The sequence below is a fragment of the Pelophylax lessonae genome (genome assembly GCF_965119305.1).
Source record: "Pelophylax lessonae genome assembly, chromosome: 2".
In the NCBI taxonomy this organism is placed as follows: Eukaryota; Metazoa; Chordata; class Amphibia; order Anura; family Ranidae; genus Pelophylax; species Pelophylax lessonae.
In genome coordinates this window covers 582311362-582333987 of record NC_138769.1, presented here as the reverse complement: position 1 = coordinate 582333987, position 22626 = coordinate 582311362, and the positions used below count along the sequence as shown (strand labels likewise).

The following is a 22626-nucleotide window of genomic DNA, read 5'->3' as shown; positions in this document are numbered from 1 at the left end:
GGGAAATGTAGTTCCAAAACATCTGGGGTGCCAAGCTTCACCATCACTGCCCTAATGCAATAGGCTGATGAGGTGAGGTGAATTTTTGATTCACCAATGAGTTGAGGTGAGGCAATGAGGTGAATTTTTTTTTTTTTTTTTTTTGTACCCCAAACTTCTTCATATAGGCTTATCATGCAGATGTCTTTTCCCATGACCCCGCAGACCAGCCTTCCCCTCCGGGGATCACAAGGCCTAGCACTCTATCATTTTTCCCCTCCTCTGCTATCAATCATCTCAGTCTCAGCTCTCCAGGCACACTGCGGCTGATTGGAGCAGGGAATTCAAGCTGTCTCCCATAGCAACCAATCACAATTGACATCTGACGCTCCCACACCATAGGAGAGCCCGGATGGTATTTTTAGGTAACAATTGCACTTTGGTTTTCATGTCTTCCCTCCAGTGTGAACCATTCAGCCTCACAGCGAAAACAAAAGCATCCAATCCTCCCCACAGCAACCATCAAACCTGACCACAACCAGCACACCAAACATCGCGAGACTTCCCGGCCACGGCAACGCCCCTACACTGTACAGTAATGGTGATCCCCGAGTCCTTGCCGGGTCACAGCCGTACTACAACCCCAGTCCATCCCCCCTGCTCCCCATATCATGTCACTTCATTACACCCATCTACATCTCCATCGTCCCCGACCCCGCCCACACACTGCACCATCTCCCATCATGCCTTGTGCCAGGGCGGACTACATATCCCGACAGCCCACAGGGGCTCCGGTGACGTCACAATGCCTATAAGTGGTTACATTGTAGCGAGCTCAACCCATTGTTACCGATGTATCGAGCCGGGGCGGACAGGGCTGGACGTGGCTGCTGTCCCTGATCTCTCCCACATTGAGATCCCTGCCCTCCTCCTTCTTCCATAACTCATTCACCGCCCTGTACTGTGTGTGTGTGTCCGAGCAGATCGAGGAGGGTATGATCCCGATCTGACACCCCATGTCATTGATGTAGTCGCCGATCTCGTCTCCCTTCCGCCCCGGCTTCGATCAGGCTCGCTGCTGACCAATGCTCCATCCGTGCACAACCTGCCCACCGACACCCCCATACACACAGGCCGGATCGCCCCGAGATTGCAGCAGCCCGGTCACATCCAAACCTCGGGACTCGCCCTTCACTAGTGTGATCTGCACGTCTGGGGTCCCATCGGACAGCCAGCCTGGGAGGAGGATCCGCGGACACAGTACGTATGGTGAATGTGGATGGACATTTAAATCCCCAGCCTGGGAGGATGGCCTCTCCTCCAATACACCATCCATGACTGGACATGGGGCCCAGGCTGCTGGGGGGAGAGCACATCATTCTCTACTATAATCAGCCATCTCCCTATAGAGATCAGAGTGCACTTCTATATGGGGGGCTTCATATAGACATCCCATAATAGTCTGCTCTGCTGGAGGCTCCTTGTATTGGTGTACACAGAGCCTGCCTGCCTAAGCTCAGCTTTGTTCCAGGATTTTCCCAGCAATCAGCTGCTACATAGATCTGTGCTAATGGCAGGCCTGCTGCAGAACCTCTTATTACTGCCCTGCCTGTCATCTGAACTTCCCAATGGAAGCCATTCACAGACCTCTGTAATGTCATCTTTCATCAAGTCCTGGTGAGACCTGTCATTACAATGGTACTTAGCTGTAGGGGATCCCACCACCTCCTCATCCAGTTATTGGAGTTGGGTTTAGTTCCCTGATGTGTGATGGAGTGCAGAGTATATGGGGGGGGGGATGGATAGCTGGCCTCTTTCTGGATCACAAGGGGAAAGGTTTCTGTGCTTGCTTGATTGACATGGATGACGTTGGGGAGGTGGCCGCCAGTGATAGCTGGAGTGCCTGGAACTCCTTTAATTTTATTGTTGTTGACATAATTAACCTTTTTATTGTCAGCTTTACCTTGTAATTACCTACTGGATGGCAATGAGAGAGCCTATGACTGGCCAGTCAACGTCTCTAAGTTTTATATCTTCTGTATATGTGTTTAAAATGACTGCATAGGTAGAAGAATGTGTATCGCACCTTATTTGCTGCACATTTTATTTTATTTGTTGTTTCTCATAAGTATAGAGAGAGTTTTACTATATATATATATATATATATATATATATATATATATATATATATATATATATATATATATATATATCCCTCCCTCTTGGTAATATGTAGTAATTGGCTGGTGGACAAGAACGAAAAAGCCCATCTGTTTAATATTTTACTTTTAGTTATTTCTTTTTTTAAGTATTATGTATATTGTATATAGTGGATTGGGTATACAAAAATATACATGAGTATAAAATGTACTGTCTGCTTATTTTTTGGTGAACTACTGTTCGAAAACAAAGGTTTACAGCTGTGGTTCCACATCAGGATTCTATGGAAGGGTTCCTCTAGAGATGGGGTCTCCAAACTTTCTAAGCCAAGGGCCAGTTTACTGTCCTTCAGGCTTAAGGGGGACCAGACTGTGGCCAGCGAGAGTAGAAAATGCCCCAACATTAGTACCTCTTCATTGGTTTTAATTTGGAGAAACAGTGCCAAATTGTCAGTATCAAAGGAAGAATTGGGACCCATTGATCAGTAGGAGGAATGGTGCCCCATCATTGGTGTCAGTTGGAGAAATAGTGCCCCAAGAGCCAGATAAAGGCAAGCAAAGGGCCACATCCAGCCCTCGGACTGCAGTTTGGAGACCCCTGCTCTAGAGGGGGTCTCCAAATCTTCTAAACAAAAGGCCAGTTTACTGCCTTTGAAACTTTAAGGGGGCCAGACTATTGGCAGTTGGAGTAGAAAATGTTCCAGCAACAGTGGGAGTAAGTAATGCCATAGGCTTGGTGGTCAGTGGGAATAAAAAAATAAAATACATTGTTGTCAGTGGGAGGAATAGTGACCTATAATTGGTGTCAGTGGGAGAATTAGTTCCCCATCTCTGATATCAGTGGGAGAAATAAGCCCCGTACACACGTACCGATTGTCGGCCGTAAATATTCGGCCGATTGTAGGCTTGTTAGTATGATGCTTCCGACAGCGCATTTTCAGCCGAACAGAATCTGTCGTGCAGGCATTATAATTTTTGTTGGCCAACACCAGAACGGCCGATTGTTCGCCAGTCAGTACAGATTTCGGCCGACAGACAGCAGATTAGCAAGACTGGGCATGCTCAGAAAAGAAAAAAGACAAGGAAAGTTAACCATCACATGACATCACTTCTGCAGTCGGCTGTTGTTGGCCGACAAAATTAGTGTGCAGTCTTTTGCAGTTTTCAACAGACACGACAGCCCTGGACAAAAGACGGCCGATCGTTCGGCCGACGATCAGTGCGTGTGTACGGGGCTTTAGTAGCACATTGTTGGTGGGAGGAATAGTGCCCTGTTTGGTGTCATTGGAAGGAATAGTGCCCCAAAGAGTTGGATAAAGGTAAGCAAAGAGCCACATCTGGCCTATGGGCTGTAGTTTGGAGACCCCTGCTCTAGAGCAGGGGTCTCCAACCAATGGGCCAGTTTACTGTCCTTCAGAATTTAGGGGGGAAGGCTGTGGCCAGCAGAAATTGTTCTGCTGTCAGTGAGACTAAACACTGCCCCCTGTTTGATATTGGGGTAGGAATAATGCCCAGTTTTTGTCAATGGTTGGATTTATGGCTCATTGTTGGTGTCAGTGGGAGGAATAGTGCACCAAGAGCCAGATAAAGGCAAGTAAATGACCCTGGTTTGGAGACCACTGCTCTAGAGGTGTTTAGGGATTTTCTGAGCAGTAAATAATGTATGCCTCTGAAAAAAAGTCCCCAGTTACACCAATGATCCTTTGGGGTATCTGTAAAGGGGGATTCTCCGCCCTGAGCACCAATGTAAGAAGCATTCTTCCCATTGACTATCACCCTAGTGTACTGTAAGCTGTAGATTATATCTATGCAACCGATATGTTATTTCAGTCTTTTCGGTGTTAAAAAAGGAGTATTTTTTGTTTGTCCCCAAACCCTTACTAGTCATTTGCTATAATTTCTCTTCCTGGACTATTTGAATTTTTGCTTTGTGAATAACTGAGGCCTAGTAGCAAAATGGCTGCAATCCCAGCCCTTACATAGGTCCTTATCAAGACTGCATTCTCATAACTGTTCTTTTTAATCTAGTTCTACTTGCAAATATATGTCCAGATAAACACTTGTTATAACACGTTTTTGGTATTTAAATTCAGAGAATCCCTCTCCAGATTTGTAACCACAATTATTACTGATTTCTGCTTGACCAGTGGTCTTTGTCAAATGTGGTCTCAAATCGTATTACTCTGGAATTTAAGATATTTCTGGGACGGATGCCAAGACCTAAATGTATAGGATGGGGGAGAACATTTTCATTTGCCACCATGTGTCACCAGTAAATGTTTCTTTGTAAATTTTTTAACATTGTAGAGAATAAAGAAGAAAATGTTTCAGTGTTTATTTGGAAGTTGCAATTTCTGGGAATTCATGCAGCTGCTGAGTAGGGGCTTTGGAATATCCAGAGCGTCCATTGGGATTGTCTAAATTTTGCATGTTGCCTTTGAGGAATTGCAGCAACCGATGAATGTACAAAATAAATCTAACATTTCACCAGCAAATACTCAGCACTCTGAGGGTGTGATGGACTTTAATTCATAGTTGTAATTTTAAAGGTATAGATGACTTTGCACTTCTATAGTGGCAAGCAAAGCAGCCTATAGGCATCCTGGATGCATCAAGAGCTTGTACTAATTTTCACAACCAGGATTGGTGATATACACACGGATGGTTTTTACTATCGTGCTTTACAATGTCACAAAAGTTCATCTTATGTGGGTGGAGGGTTGGTGTAAACTATAGAGCAGAGCTGTGGATAAGCAGATCTATTCTCAGTCGAAATACATTTGTGTTGACTGTCTTTCCTACCAAAGGCATTTTAGTTCTCTTTGGAGTCATAAGATCTAGGGCAGTGGTCCTCCAACCCTGGTCCTCAGGGCCCACTAACAGGCCAGGTTTGCAAGATAACTGAAATACATCCCAGGTGATATAATTTGCTGCTCAGTGATTGCAGTACTCTAGTCAGTGCTGTATCTTGGCCTAGGCCAACAATGCCCAGGCCTAGGGGCGGCACATTGCAGGGGGGGGGGGGGGGGGCAGCAAAAAGCTGCACCCTTCATGAAAAAAAAACAGCCTCCTCCCGGCACGAAAAGGGTCCACGCCGACTTGCGCTACACTTTTTGTATAGTGCCAGTCTTATGTGGTGAATTGGGACAGAGGGCAGGGTCCAGGAGGCAAATCAGTCTGGTACCCCCATGATAATACCAGCCGGTCAGGTCATTCGGACAGACCGCAGGCCGCCGACCACACTTAATACAACTGGCCCGACGGCCACCAATGCTAATAAGTGTGGCACTGCAGCCAAATGCTCCGTATACTCTCCTCTGCCCCCAGGCACTGATGGGCACTCATATGCTGCACTGATGGGCGCTAATATGCTGCTCTGATGGCCACTGATGAGGCGGCAATGGTGGGTACTGATAAGCTGCACTGATGGGAACGAATGAGGCTGCACTGATAAGGCAGCACTGATATGCTGCATTGATGGGCACTGATGAGGCTGCACTAATGGGCACTGATGAGGCTGCACTAATGGGCACTGATGAGGCTGCACTAATGGGCACTGATAAGGCTGCACTGATAGACTGTGGTTGTGGTCTGTGGTTTACAAAGGACAGGACGGGTCGTAAACAGAAAGGGGTGTGGCATTTACAGGAAGGGGTGGGTCATATTTAAATTATGGGGTGCACAAGTTTAGTCAGGCCTAGGGCAGCACAAATCCTAAATACACCACTGACTCTAGTCTGCATCTCCCCAAGGTAATACCTAAAATCTGGCCTCTTAGTGGGCCCTGAGGCCCGGAGTTGAGGACCACTGATCTAGGGGACTCGGCCAGTAAATAATGCTGGGTACCTGACCTAAATGGCTGCAGGGCCTGATGGTGACTGCATTTAAGTTTTTTTTAAAGCATATCTTCACTTGCCTAAAAATTGCCCCAAATTGCCAGTGTTTAAGTAAGCTGATGGCCCACTTTGTTACACAAAGCCACAGGTTTTCATAGTGTAACGTAACATTACAGCCTTGGGTACTGTGCAGGCCATCTGCTAGTGTCCTAACATCGCTGACACCATTGGTTGATAAGGAGGACATAGGGCACCTTCACAGCCTCCCTGTTTGACCTCCCCCACAGCCCTCTGTCAGCACTGGGGTCACAGAAAATGAGGAAGAAACTAGTCAGTACCAGTGTGTAAAAGTGGATTTGCTTTGGTAGAATTAATCGCCTCTAATGTTGGGTGTCCTACATTTGTGGGGGTGCCTTGCGCTAGTTTCTCAATCCTTTTCCATGCACAAACTTATACAAACCCCTCCCAACCATCCTCCGTATAGCCCATATAGTAAAATATCTTCAGTGTGCAGTCCTCACACAAAGGTCCTGGCTGGGCTTTTCACCTCACGTACTCATGTGCACTGTGGCTACATTCATTCCTATGACTTAGTCTGCACTACAGTGTTGGATGGCATTGTCTGCTAGGAGTATGGTCCAACCGTAGGATTGAACCAAAATTGACATAATCCTTCTAATGCCATCTTTTGCATCCCAGGACTCCCAAATGTTGATATAAACTAGTGGGTTATTAATGAAAATTCCTAAACTTGGTGCTGTACATATGATCAGATAAGACACAAGCCAATTTCTGGCTTGACAAGTCGCTTGAGAGCTAACATACTTGACCTTGTCAAGTGGTGGCTCTTACCTTCTCACACCTTCATTTAGGCCCATTACTATTATGAATTGCCAGTAGGAAGGTGTAAGATGGGAGAGCATCATTAAGGGTACCTTCACCCTGAAGGCGGGTTTGAAATCGTGCAAGTTCAGCTAAACTAGTACAATTTCATACCTGCATTTCAGTGCAAGTTTGGGGGTGATTTAAAAGATATATGTGCAGGTTCATGCACAGATGTCTATTGAAATTGCCCCCGAAGTCGCCAAAAGTAGTGCAGGAAATACTTTTGGAAATCAGTGAAGCGCTGCAAAGTCGTCATCGCACTGATTGGGACAGTGCCATTGCCGACAATAGGCTGCGATTTGACATGTCTAAACGCCCCAATGTGAACGGGGGCTAAGTGTTAGCTCTGCATATTACCGCACCTTGGGACTTAAGTGATTGTAAACTATCAGTTTGTAAAACAACCCATTTAGAGCCGGTTCACACTAGCGCGACTTGTCAGGCGACTTGTCATGTCAGCCTGACAAGTCGCGGTCCATTGCCCGCTACAGGACCCCTTCTAATAGGAGCGATACAAGTCGCTCCGACTTAGAAAAAGGGTCCTGTACTATTTCGGGGCGACCTCGGAGCGACTTGCATAGACTTCCATTATGTGAAGTCCCTGCAAGTCGCTCCGAAGTCGTGGTGCATGGAAATGCACAAGTCGCCCCGAAGTAGTAAGGAGTCCTGTCGCCTCAGTGTGAACCGACTTAAAATAGAAATGAAAGGCAAAACATTTGTGTATAGATATAAAAAAAAATATATAAATGCCTTTTTTTTTTTTTTTTTTAAATAAGTGATCACATTTCCTTTGCTCTCAGCTGCATAAGAGCTGGGGGAGGAGAAACCACAGCACACCAAGCTTCCTGGGGAATGGCTGTGCCGGGGGGGGGGGGGGAACGACAAGTCTGCTCATTTGAGGAGAGCAGGCTTAGTTCCCAGGACAGCTCTAGAGAATTGACCACGGTGTGCTCTCCTGCTAGTGTGGTCAGTTTTTAATGGGAAAGCAGAGGGACTGGCAGGAATGCCAGGGATTTCGCACAAAGCAATACAAAGAGAACGGATACTTTCTCATACAAGTACATGGTACAGCAGGCACATATCAGGGATATGAAATGCTGGGGTAAAAAACACTTTTAAGGCTTCTGGTGCACTCTGAATGTATTAGTAACTTGCATTTTGCTATTGCAGTCAGTTTAGAGTGTCTGTTTTCCTTACTGATGGGTCCCTTAAAGGGTAACCCTACATTCGTAGGAAAAAAATTATCAAATAAAATATTGTAGCGCATACAATTGCAACATGTTATTACAAGTTACTTTTCACTTTTAATCTGCAGCGCTATCATTTTCTGTAAAATGCAATAATGGCTATGTGCCCCCCACCCCCCATATGTAATTTCCTACTTGTGTGATCGGTTCACAGATGTTCCCAGAAGTCTACACTAAGGTACAAGTCAGATTTTGAGCATCCCCTGCCACAAAAATTTCATTTTTGGTGAGATGCTCTCAAGGGGAAATCATATATAAAGACGTGCAGACTTTGCCACGTTCCTCATTAGAGCCCTGTAGGTGCAGCAGCAGCACATGGATAATTTTAAAACCACTCCCATACAAATTCAGGCCGGTCACATGACTCCCGGCCATCTCCTACTTCGATCCAGAGCTAAACCAGTAGGGGCTGAGCGGCCACGTGATCTCCCTTGCTGACGTTAGAGGGAGATTTCGGCCCCTTCTGCTGTAGCCTGGGGATTGGAGTAGACAACCGGCCAGGAGTCACGTGACCGGCCTGATGATAGCTGTAAAAAGGTATTTACTAGCTTTGTTTTAATAAAACACTTATACAGTGTGGTGTGCCTAGCTATTATAGAGGGGCTGGCAGTGATATTTATTGTTGTGGTAACAACCACTTTAAGCCCGCATTCACACTGAAGCGGCATGACTTGTTCACTACTTCGGGGCGACCTGTGAAGTCCCGTGCACCGCGACTTGCACGGACTTCACATAATGGAAGTCAATGCAAGTCGCCTCGAAGTAGTACAGGACCCTTTTTCTAAGTCGGAGCGACTTGTGTCGCTCCTATTAGAACGGCTCCTGTACTACACAGTGGGAGCGGGAGGACTGTGACTTGTCAGGCTGACAAGTCGCCTGACAAGTCGGATCAATGTGAATGAAGACTAAGACCCCGTTCACACTGGGGCGACCTGTCAGGCGACCTGGTCGCCTGACAGTTCGCCATAGGTCGCCTGCCATAGAGAAGCTGTGGACACGTTCTAATAGGAGCGACACAAGTCGCTCCGACTTAGAAAAAGGGTCCGGAGCTTCTTTGGGGCGACCCGGAGCGACCTGCATTGACTTCAATGATATGAAGTCCATGCCGGCCGCTCTGAGGTCGCGGTGCGAGCTGCGCACCGCGACCTGTGAGGTCGCCCCGGCAAGTCGGATCGCCCCAGTGTGAACGTGGTCTAAGACAGATTCAAGTACTTATATTCTTATGTTTGTTATGATCTTCATGACTAAGCCTATAAGGGTAAAACAAGTCAGAAAGGGGTGGTCTCCTGGTGGGAATGAACTATGTTGCTTTTATGGACGAACACAAATTTATTGACCCGGGTGACATGATCGGAGTGCAGCTTCTCCTTTTTTTTTACTTTTTATGGCTGTTAAAAAATGCATTTTCATGATGTCTACACCACCATTACCTCCATAGTATCACAACTGTACTACAGTATGTATTAAAGAACAGGGATTAAGAGCACATTGCCTCAAAGACCTCTATAGCAAGCAGGTGTCGGAAACAAATTAAACAATTGGTATTTTATTGATAGGCCCAAACAAGAAAAATAAATGCTCAGTAATTGGAAAACTGTCCTGTGGCTTTTGATAAGGTCTTACAGCTGCTGTGCATGAGTACTTCCAGGACCTGAGATTCTCTGACTTCTTGGTTTCAGCTCTGCTAGCTGCACAGCCCAGTGGTCAGACTTTCCACATCTTCTTATTATGTGCATATGATTGTACTTCATTGCACTGAACAGCGTGGCCCCTCAGTTTTTACATGTTTTCCTTTCTTATTTGATAGACGGCTGCATTTTTTAAAACCCAAAACAAGTGGCTTCTAAAAAATTTAAGGGACAGAGGCTTAAGGAAATGCTGACCTATTGCCCAGTGCATTCAGGCAAAAAGAAGCATCTGAAGAGAACTTGTGAGGGAATGCTTTACATCATTTCCTTCAGAGATCTTGGCACCATCCTCATCACCTCCAAACACCCATTTAATTCTCAACAAACCAACAAAGAAAATAATGCAGCACCTCCAAAGATAGAATATTACAAACCTATAGCATGTGCTATCAACACAACATTCATAATGTGCAAAAAGCATCTACAGTATTAAAAAAATAATAAAAATAAATCAGTGTGAATAAAGTCCAATGCAAAAGATTCCAAAATATGTGCTAAATCTCAAGTGTCTTCCATCAGCTTATGAAATTCCTCCCCACCACGCGTGAGCAACAGAACTAAAATGCACTTACCGTCATTAAAGCTGCCAGAGGAAAGCAGCAACATGCGTGTTTTTTGTCAACAGGATCCTTCACGTGGTCAACCAGCTCCATTCTCACAATGGGGAAACCCCACAGTAATGCTTTTCACCACTGGGGACACTCAGTGTCTAGGGAAAAAAGCGCACACCACACGGTGCCACAAGCAGGGGACCACATATAGTGTAGTATATTTATAAGTATAGACTCAACACCAAAAAGTAAAAGGCTTCATCCAAATGCCAGTAGAACGTTTGTCATGACAAATAAAACTGTGCACTTACAAAGAGAGCTGCCAGTTCCAAACATGCAAATGCATATCTTCAGGGATGCTAGTAGAAGACGTGCATTTGCATTAAACACATTGGAGCAGGAGCTACATGCTGACATCACGCCGACACTTCCATGCATGGAACATTATTATTCACATGTTCTAGTTGTCATGGGAGAAATATGTTGGCTGCCGTTACCGACCTGCTTCTGAAAGTGTTAGACGTCTGTTATGTTCAGTCTCTGGTTTTGATACTGTGTGTTGTTGACCCGGAAATCATACAATTGAGATGTTGCTTGTGGCATTTTCTTAGCAACTTATCTGTCAAAATGTTTCAACAATAAAATCCAAGGTCACACTCCTTCACGCATTCATGCACTGGGTCGGTGAGTGGTGTTCCTTATTTTTATCTGATAAAGGATGGGACTATCTACTTTTTTTTTTTCTTTTTCTTTTTTTTTTTCCTTCTTCTTCACCAAACCAGCCTCTTGTAACCTCCTACAGGTCTCATAACGGAAAAATCTGACTTACTCATCTTCTGTAATATTTAAGTGCCTGATCCTAAATCGGTTAATTAAGGGTTGCAGAGAATGGAATTTAATGGCACACCATAATCTTACAACAGACTAAAATTGTCTAAAAATACATTTTTATTATAATTCCTTTAAAAACAGTACACAGTGATGAAAAAAGATACGCATTAATAATTTCAACAAGGACAAGCATCCTAAGGCTCCATGTACACGGGACGCTGGAAATGGCCGTTTAGGAGCAGTTGGGCGTTTTTTTTCAGAAGCCCCTGAACGCAGCTCTATGTTATCCTATCTGTCCATGTACAGCAGGTCGTTTACAGTCATTTGCAGGCAGTTGCGTTCAGGGACTTTTTTTAGAACACAGTGTTTCCCGGCGTTTCAAACGCGTCCGAACGTGATGACCCGCGTTTTTCCATTTTAAAGGGGAATCATTTTTTTGACCTCTAGGAACGGTTCTAAACGCAAACGCCCGCTAAACGCGGGTACAAATGCGACCGAACGGACGTTTCAAACGTCCTAAAAATTCCAGCATTCAAAGGGACTTTTAACAACGTCCCATGTACATGGAGCCTAAGTGTTGAATATTTGTTTGACTAACAAGATTATTGTAACCAGAAGACCCCCAACTAGGGTATTTCTAAATAACAAGAAAAATGGACAAACAGCACCACAGGAGAAAATCCGAGGTTTTTTGGGGTACCCTAAGCCCGACATGTTTCGCGCCAATTTCGCACTTCTTCTGAAGCTCAATACCAACGTACCGAGGAATTCTATACAAGTAAAACAGAAAAAAAAAATTAATATACTCTTATTGGATGTAATTATGCATTTGTACAACATATTGCAATTCTTTATTACAAACAGCAGAGGAAACTGTAGGAGGCATAAGGTCATATGGAGCATACCACATGAGATTATCTTCTACCTTTAGAAACCTTTTATTTTATGGAAATGAATGCCCAAATGTCTTCTGGGCAATAGAGTTCTAAAATAAACAGAGGCTTCCTTCCCAACCACCACTGTGGCCAAAAAAGGCATGCTCTGGGAATGACTTTGGTGTATAGCCATTTCAGCCTGTACAATATATCTCAAAAACAATGAGTATTCTAGGGAGTATCGGGGTTGTGGCTCTGCACTACCCTTGACAACCATATATATTTGCATGATTCACATCTGTATAATCCCTAAACAATCTTCAAACGAGAGGCTTACATGTACAATTTGAAAAAGAAAAACCTACTTCTTCCTAATTATCAGCTGCTATGTAATCTCAGAAGACAGGAGACTGCCTTTTTAAAGAGATTGGAGTTTTTATAGAATAAAGCCAACCTTAGGCTGGGTTCACACTAGTTGTGGTCACAGCTCACAGCAGGGGTCACGTGCGTCCCTGTTCTCAGTTTTAGGTGTGAATCGGGTCCGAATTTTTTCCTGAATTAGGACTTGAAACAGAGCAAAAGACGCACAGGAATATTTTTCAGTGCAGACCGTGGCTGCCCCGGAGTCGTGTGAGACCGGCTCCACTGAGAGCCGATCACCCTCTCCTGTCATGTGAATTGGATGCAGGGAAACCTGCATCCAATTCGCATAAGTGTGAACCCAGCCTTAAATTTTTGGGATAGAGAGCAGAATGGTTAAGACCTGTCCATTTTTTTTTTTTTTTTTTTTCCTCAGTCTGTCCTGTTGAGGACCCTTTACAGGAAAGAAGCATAAAGCCCTTGTATACACGATGAGAATATCAGACGATTGATCATCTGTTTTTTTTTTTTTTTCTGTTTTGCATGCTTGTCTTCTCTCAAAAATGAAGAGGTTACTCAACTTGCGGAAATTCTCTAACGATAGACTACAACTTCAGAATTAATGTATTCTGTCATTTTCTGCACATGTGTGATCTTGCTCTTTTATGTTTTTTTGAACCAAAACTGTACTGATTAAACAAAAATCATACAATCTGGCATAGTATGAGAATTGTTCGTAATTTTCCCCTTTTGGATCATTTCGTATGAACTGTCATGTTTGGCTTTTAAAAGCTGTATACTAATGATCAGATTATTGTACGATTGCTTCGAAAGCTGTATTTTTGTCAGATTTTCTGATCATGTGTACTAGGCTTAATGGCTTTACATACTTTAAGCAGTTAACAGGCCAGCAACTGTCAGTCTTTTTAGGTGACCTCTAACCCCTGACACTTAAAGTGGAGTTCCAGCCTCAAATACCTTTTTTAACTAAAAATACCCCTATAATAATCCATCGCCCTTTACAGAACTGCTATTCTCATACTTACAAGGTGTACGGTATTGGATTTTAGTCAAAATCTTACTTTTAAAAACGCTGTCTGGGCGCGGCCATCTTAGACGTGGGCATCTGAAGCTGCAGTGTAATCTGCTGTGTCCTCCTTCCTGAATACAAGGAGTGTTCTGGGAGTTCTTCCTGATTCCACCCTCCTGGGAGTGATAACAAACCGCTCCCAGGATTCAATGCAAAGGCGGAAGTGATGTCAGTGGCCGTGGCCACAGAGGGGGGAGAAGAGGAAGTACATTAAAAAATGCCCTGAAAATAAGGTAAGGGACCCCCGAAAAAAAATTTAAAATGCCCAATTGTTGATCAGCATAGCGAGCACTCCAGGAATCACTAAAGTTGCAAAACAGGCCAGAACTCCACTTTAAGCTGAAAAGTCACACCTAAAGTAGCATGTATAAAGGTAATTAAAGGGACAGCTACAAATCTTTCATGGGAAAACGTTGCAAATTAGCATAAGACTAAATTTATCATATTCTTGCATGAGCCCAGATACAGTGCCTTGCGAAAGTATTCGCCCCCCTTGAACTTTTCAACCTTTTGCCACATTTCAGGCTTCAAACATATAAAGATATGAAACTGTAATTTTTTGTGAAGAATCAACAACAAGTGGGACACAATCATGAAGTGGAACGAAATTTATTGGAAATTTCAAACTATTTTAACAAATAGAAAAACTGAAAAATTGGGCGTGCAAAATTATTCAGCCCCCTGAAGTTAATACTTTGTAGCGCCACCTTTTGCTGCGATTACAGCTGTAAGTCGCTTGGGGTATGTCTCTATCAGTTTTGCACATCGAGAGACTGACATTTTTGCCAATTCCTCCTTGCAAAACAGCTTTAGCTCAGTGAGGTTGGACTGAGAGCGTTTGTGAACAGCAGTTTTCAGTTCTTTCCACAGATTCTCGATTGGATTCAGGTCTGGACTTTGACTTGGCCATTCTAACACCTGGATATGTTTATTTGTGAACCATTCCATTGTAGATTTTGCTTTATGTTTTGGATCATTGTCTTGTTGGAAGACAAATCTCCGTCCCAGTCTCAGGTCTTTTGCAGACTCCATCAGGTTTTCTTCCAGAATGGTCCTGTATTTGGCTCCATCCATCTTCCCATAAATTTTAACCATCTTCCCTGTCCCTGCTGAAAAAAAGAAGGCCCAAACCATGATGCTGCCATCACCATGTTTGACAGTGGGGATGGTGTGTTCAGGGTGATGAGCTGTGTTGCTTTTACGCCAAACATAACGCTTTGCATTGTTGCCAAAAAGTTTGCTTTTGGTTTCATCTAACCAGAGCACCTTCTTCCACATGTTTGGTGTGTCTCCCAGGTGGCTTGTGGCAAACTTTAACTGACACTTTTTATGGATATCTTAAAGAAATGGCTTTCTTCTGGCCTTTAAAGAAGAGTGGCAAGATTTGTGCAGTATACGACTGATTGTTGTCCTATGGACAGAGTCTCCCACCTCAGCTGTAGATCTCTGCAGTTCATCCAGAGTGATCATAGGCCTCTTGGCTGCATCTCTGATCAGTCTTCTCCTTGTGTGAGCTGAAAGTTTAGAGGGACAGCCAGGTCTTCATAGATTTGCAGTGGTCTGATACTCCTTCCATTTCAATATTATCACTTGCACAGTGCTCCTTGGGATGTTTAAAGCTTGGGAAATCTTTTTGTATCCAAATCCGGCTTTAAACTTCTCCACAACAGTATCTCGGACCTGCCTGGTGTGTTCCTTGTTCTTCATGATGCTCTCTGTGCTTTAAACGGACCTCTGAGACTATCACAGTGCAGGTGCATTTATACGGAGACTTGATTACACACAGGTGGATTCTATTTATCATCATTAGTCATTTAGGTCAACATTGGATCATTCAGAGATCCTCACTGAACTTCTGGAGAGAGTTTGCTGCACTGAAAGTAAAGGGGCTGAATAATTTTGCACGCCCAATTTTTCAGTTTTTTTATTTGTTAAAGTTTGAAATATCCAATGCATTTCGTTCCACTTCATGATTGTGTCCCACTTGTTGATTCTTCACAAAAAATTACAGTTTTATATCTTTGTTTGAAGCCTGAAATGTGGCAAAAGTTCAAGGGGCCTGAATACTTTCACAAGGCACTGTATGACTGGTTGCTCTTTAAATACTAGAATATGGACTAAGAAATGGTGAACTTCCTCTTGGACTGCCTAGGGGACCCAAACGGAGGTAGTCAAAACCAGGTACCCCCCCCCCCCCCCCCAAAAAAAAATATTGCGGTGGGAAAAGTGGGGAGGAACAGCGGAACTTACCGTTGTGGGTGAAGTTCTGCTATAGAAACATTGTGTTGAAAGCAGAACTTCACTCCCTCAATCAACACTGACTATTTGTATTCCTTATGCTGCTAGCATTAGTAAATACACTCATTGGCCACTTTTTTAGGTACGCCCATTCAATTGCTTGGTAACACAAATTGCTAATCAGTTAATCACATGGCAGCAACTCAATGCATTTAGGCATCTAGATATGGTGAAGAAGACTTGCCAAAGTTCAAATTGAGCATCAGAATGGGAAAGAAGGGATTAAAGTGGGCTGGTCTGAGTATTTCAAAAACTGCTGATCTACTAGGATTTTCACACACCATCTCTAGGGCTTGTAGAACATGGTCCAAAAAAGAGAAAATATCCAGTGAGCGGCAGTTGTGTGGATGAAAATGCCTTGTTGATGTCAGAGGGGAATGGGCAGACTGGTTTGACATGATGGAAAGGCAACAGTAACTCAAATAACTAGTTACAACCAAGGTATGCAGAATACCATCTCTGATCATACAACCCATCAAACCTTGAAGCAGATGGGCTAAAGCAGCAGAAGACCACACCTGTCGGCTAAGAACAGGGAGCAGGCTACAATTCCCACAGGCTCACTAAAGTTGGACAATAGAAGATTGTAAAAACGTTGCCTGGTCCGAGTCTCAATTTTAAGCTACGACATTCAGATGGTAGGGTCAGAATTTGGCGTAAACACGAAAGCATGGATCCATCCTGCCTTGAAATCAATAGTCCAGGCTGATGTTGGTGTAATGGTGTGGGGATTTTTTATTAGCACACTTTAGGGCCCCTTAGTACCAATTGAGCTTTGTTTAAACGCCATGGCCTATCTGAGTATTGTTGCTGACTATGTCCATCCCTTTATGACTACAGCGTACCCATCTTCTGATGGCTCCTTCCAGCAGGATAATGCATCATGTCACATAGCTCAAATCATCTCACCACTGGTTTCTTGAACATGACAATGAGTTTGCTGTACTCCAGTGGCCTCCACAGTCATCAGATCTCAATCCAATAGAGCACCATTGGAAAGTGGTAGAACAGGAGATTTGCATTATGGATGTGCAGCTGACAAATCTACAGCAACTGCGTGATGCTATCATGTCAATATGGACCAAAATCTCTAAAGAATGTTTCAAACATGTTGTTGAATCTATGCCACAAAGAATAAAGGCAGTTCTGAAGGCAAAAGGGGGTCCAACCCTGTACTAGCAAGGTGTACCCAATAAAGTGGTAGGTGAGTGTAGATAGGAAATGATATCCTATTTACTTGATGCTACGTGAATTGTCTGCCCTTATTCAAGATGGCCACTACCAGAAATGCCGGGTGGTGGTTTTTTAAAGTGATCTCGGCAAAATAAAGCATGGAAACATGGATGGGTGCATTTGCTTTTAATAAAAATGAATTACCTGTAAATAGTTTTTGGTTGGTAGTGCCCAGTGTGCTGTGTAGTTGCACTTTAAAGCATTAAACCTAAAAACAAAATGTTTTAGGGCTGGTTAATGCCAGCAGCTGCTGTGCAGTGCGATTCGGAACTGCGTTGAGCTCTGTGGATCGCACTGTTTCCTATTTAGGTTTTTTTTTTTTTACAAACTTTATTGACCTGTCACACAGACCTCTCATAAACTAGGGTTGCAAAAATACTGATACTAAGCATTTATATCGGTACTTGTGCAAATGCTGTGATATCTGGAACCGATACCTTTGCTGTGCGATTTGAGCCCATACAAAATGAATGGGCTCAAATGGCACTGCAACGCATCGCATGTGATTTGATCAGGAATGTGGTGCAATTCCAGTTTGAATCGCATGCAGTTTCCTCATCTGCTCCTGTCGGAACCTAGGCTTTTCATAGTGACTTCAGCCTGGGTTCACACAGTGCGAGAAACCGCACGTAAATTGGACACACACCATTCCTGCTTGCATGCAATTCTCTGCAGTGCGATTTGAGCCTATTAATTTTGTATGCACCACAAAGGTATCGGTACTTGGTATTGGGGAGTACTTGACTGAAAGTATCTGTATTCTTACTGGTAAAAAAACAGTATTGGGGAAACCCTATCATAAGATTTTATTGGCAGTTGCGCAGTGTGAGACGGAGTGGCGTTATGGGGTACCTGGACGACCTGTTGCATGCACGAGTCGTAACTCAGAACTGGAATTCAATCTGTCCTTTACCATTTGCACTTGCTTATTCTGTCACTTTGCCTAGAATACCTGGGGCTGGTCTTGTGGTCCAGCCAGACCAAGGTGTTGCTTCTGTTGGAAAAGCAACAAAAGCTTCAACTTTAGGTTAACCCACTGCATGTTGGCAGGTGGTTATCCATTTGCTATTGCATGTCTTTTCTGTCTCTGTCAAGGTCACTTACCTTGATCACCGGTCCAGTCATTTGGTTTTGTGTCTCGGCTCTCCTTTTGGATGACCGTCGGCATGGATCACCCCAGTCCTACTGGATCTCTGGTTCACTCAAGTCCCGTACACACGCAACGATTATCGGCCGACCGATCGTCCGTCTTTTGTCCAGAGTTGTGTTTTGTTGGTTGGAATGTGCCTAGACTGCACACAAATTTTCTCGCCCAACAAAAATCTGCTTCAGATGTGATGTCATGTGTTGGTTTGCTTTCTTTGTGTTCTTTCTTATCTGAGCATGCCCAGACTTGCTCATAAGATTTTTCCCTGTCGAAATCTGTACTGACTGCAAGAAAATCAGCCGTGTTTTGACGGCCAACAAAAATTTTATAGTTTGCACACCAGATTTTATTCAGCCGATTTTAGTCGGTTGTCGGAAGCATCATACTAACAAGCCGAAAATCGGCAGATCGGACGTTGGACGAAAATTCCCTGCCAATTTTCGATGCGTGTGTACGGGGCTTTAGGCTTCTTGGAGCCTGGAGGAGTCTGCTTCCCAGCCATGTGCTGGAACCTTCAGTGATCAGGCATGGCTCCGATTAGCTCTTTAAACGGCCATCTGTGCCTGTCTTAAAGTCTAGTGACTAGATTGGGTCAATTTATACACACCTGATAAATCACATATTATCCTGTCCTTGTCACTCTTACAGAATGGCTGTCCTGTTTTACAGGCCATTTCATAGAACATATATTTAAACCTTTAAACTCCCTTGGACTTAATGACGTTGCTGAAGCAGAAGGTATAATACCAAATTAATGTCACTTATCCCTGCAGATTTGACAGGCTGACTTTTTGCATGCTATTAAGTGATGAGTACATTGTAATTTCCGGCTAATATTGTATAGCAGTCATTCTTTTAGGGTTTTAAATTGAACTATTTTTTTTTCCGCAGGATGTTTTCAATTCCTGCTTGTTTTTGTGCTGTGACCTATGAACAGAGTTGTCGGCATAGCAGGCAAAGCTTGGGGAAAAAAAGAGGTATGGCTGGAGAAGTTGTATGTCATGGAGGCCATGAAAGGGATGGGAAAGACGGGATGTTATTGAAGCAGAAGTGAAACTAAATCCTTGGCTGTTCGTACAGGAGCATATTTCTGAAGCAGGTTATTGCGCACATGTCCTTGTCTAACCCTTCTTCCTTGAAGCTTTCTGTGCTTGATTATTGTGCTGTTTGGCAGCCCACAATGTCAAATAAGGGTCTGTACAGACTGCAGTGCAGGTGTAATGTACTGGCATTGTAGGAGGTGATGGGACTTTGGGGAAAGTTAAAGCCCACGCTTTTTTTTTTTTTTCTTTTTAAATCCTTTTAATATTTTCTATAGAAGCAAATGTTTCCTGGCTATTTAAGTCCTTGTTGCGCTTTACTTTGATTTGACCACCCAAATGCTAATCTAGAAAAGTCCTAATGCTGCATTGATCTTATTCTTGGGGTCTCCAAACTTTTCAGTATGAGGGCCACATAACCTAATTTACAAATATTCATGCACCCAAAACATCTGCTTTGTAAATTTAAGTGTATAAGTAACCTTATGACGATTACGTTTTTGCATAATCATCATATTTAATACAGAAAAAAAAACTTCAGTAAAACAAAGCACAGAAATTCCAAGTAAACTTGAGCCCCTCAGAGTTTCCCCACTTACATCAGAGTCCCATCAAAGTCTCCCTTACATTGGGGTTCACCTTACATCCAAGTACCTCCTTACATCTGGGTCCCCATCAGAGGGCCACATAAAATCTTTTCTTCCTTACATTGGGGTTCACCTTACATCAGAGTACCTCCTTACATCTGGGTCCCCATCAGGCCACATAAAATCTTTCAGCCTGCCACAGTTTGGAAAACCTTGACCTAATGGGACCCTGTAGCTTGTGTCTGAGCTTAAAGTGTTACTAAACTCACAACAGTAAAATCAGTCTGTATATGCAGTAAAGCATGCTTTTTATACTCACTGTGGAGCCTAAGGGGTTAATCCTGCACATTGTGTATGTAGCAGAATTCCCAGCCATTTTGCTGGATGTGGGTCCACCTGGGTTACCGCTAACAGCAGCACATTTAAGCATGTTTCTCCAAGTGTGAGCACTGAGACAATGACCAGTCCATCCAGTATCTTTGGTTTTTTATATTTATTGAGAACTTAAATGGGAGAAGGGATGAATGGGATACTCCTTTGGCTCAACTATACACAATTTGCTGGGGACAACTGAAAAATGCTTGTTGGCGCTGACTTGATGTCGGTCAACGCCGGTTAAAGCTGGTTAATGCTGGCCTCCTGCCTGTTAACTTTGAACTGACTTCTGTTCACCTCCTTGTGACTCAAAGTCCTCCTGAAGCTCCCCTTGGTACTCCTTGCTAAGGTAGCTACTTTATCACTGCTGCACTGCTGAACACTTGTACGCTTCAGGGCCCGCACCGGCACCCTCTCTCACACACACTTATCTTCAGGGCTTAGACACTGGCACCCCCTTTTCTAAGCCTTCTCTACTAGTTAGCTGGCTCCTGGATCACTCTGACCTTCTGGAGTGGTCCCCTATCCTAGGCAGACCCCTGGGCAGTTTACAGTACTCACGACACTGCTTTCCTGGAAACCTCTGCCCAGCAGCTCCACTTGGTCAACAGCACACTGGATCCCTCTCTGCAGTTTGGCTCAACCTTCCGTCCAGGCCGACTGCCCAGGACACATTCCTCCTGCTGGCAGGAGGAGAGACAGCCGTCACCCTCCTCCTGGGATTCTGCATCCCGCCAAAGACGCTCTGTCATGTGTCCCCCTCAGACTTATACCCCATCCCAGGATGCATTGCGGCAGATTCTGCCCTCTGGGATAGATACAAGCCCTTGTGCGCTATTGGCCAGGTTTCCTCCACTGTCCAATAAGAGCCCTTGGACATAGTGGGGAGACTCCCCAAGCTCAACAGGCACATCTGGAAACACATGGCAGCCTAGCTGAACGATCAGGCCCCCCTGATAAGCAGACAGGGCCTCCCTTATAGTTTTCCTTGCACCTACCTAGGAGGGTGCTACATGTAAAAGGACTAAGTGTTACTAAATCCACAACAGTAAAATAAGTCTGTTTATGCTGTAAAGCATGCTTGTTATACTCACTGTGGAACCTAAGGGGTTACTCCTGCACATTCTGTAAAAGGACTGTTTGATCCTGTCTTCTCTGATCCTCTCCTTCTTTTTCTGTTCCCAATCCATCTCCAGATAGAACAGAGCCTTGGAGGGAAAGCTGCACATGCTCAGTTTGCTGTATATTTCTAAAGAGCTTTTTTTTTTTTTTTTTTTTCTTTTGGGAGGGTGCATGTGATCAGCACAGGACCAATCAGCACTGTCCAAACAGTGTGTCAAAGGTCCTGCAGCCTCAGGACAGTCAGAGGAGAATGAAAACTCCTCCTACGAGCTTTAACCAGACACTGATAGAAGTCTAAGGCCCCTTTCACATGGGCTTTCAAATCAGGTCCGACTGTCGGTTTTTCAGGCGGACCTGATCGGATTCTCCCTGCACCCCTATGAATCAGCGGATGTCAGTGGTGACATTTCCGCTGACACCTGCTGCTATCCAATCTGATCCTGTCCATGAAATCCAGACGGATGGAAGGCTGTCTGTTTTCATCCGATACCCCATAGGGGAGAGCAAAGTTCTGAAGGGTCTGTCTCAGCACAGTGAGCGGAGATGGACTGGTCATCCGCCCGCTCAGCGGGGATTGGCGGATCAATCCCCGCTGAGCAAAACTGAGTCCGCCGGGTGGAAAGCCCGCGTGAATGAACCCTTAAGACTGCTATAGACCTGCTGAAGAGAAAATGTATTTATCAGTTTCTATTTACTAACATAATTGCAGTTCCATGTTCTGTGTACTGTGGGAGACCAGCTGTAGTAAATGCAGGGTCCTGGGTTTAGTAACACTTTAATAAGCTGTCTGAGTTTAGTTTTTGTACTTGATAATCATACTTTAGGTACTTCATGTGCATGAAGCCCCTTGGTTTTGCCATCTATACTGCAAGGGCTGAAATGATGAGTTTGGTGTTTCTAAATGGCTTTTTGTGTGGCTGTGGACACCAACTAGTGCATTTTATCATTTAACTACCATCAAACTGTGCAGCAAGTTATCTTCTATAAGCTATATCTTTGGTTCAGGAAGATGTGACTCTATAAGATGGTATTAAACAGATCCGTATAGAAAATGTGCAGTGTTGTCCTACTTCTATTAAATTCCAAATGGAGCAAAAATATCTCAAACTTTTTAAACCAGAAAAAACACTGTCAATTTTCAGGTCTTGGAACCCAAGAAGACCACAGAAAAGGAACTCCTCTGTCTGATTCGCATCTGTCTGGTTGTGACGTAGTGAGTGTTTCCCCCTCCCTGCAAGGTAGCAGAGCTTAGCACGTTGTAAAATAGTCTCCCCAGACCAGTTATCTACCCTGTGCACTTCCTCACTTCTATTTACTTCCCAT

General features: G+C 44.1%; 1 protein-coding gene across 1 annotated transcript in view; it reads left to right on the top strand.

Annotated features, from left to right (window-relative positions):
* The first annotated feature begins 729 nt into the window (after positions 1-729).
* Positions 730-22626, top strand: part of CSRNP2 (cysteine and serine rich nuclear protein 2) — a 71584-nt gene continuing 49687 nt past the window's right edge. Inside the window, exon 1 of the mRNA XM_082246601.1 lies at positions 730-1239. The gene's annotated coding sequence lies outside the window, so the exon portion shown is untranslated. The remainder of the gene's footprint in view (positions 1240-22626) is intronic.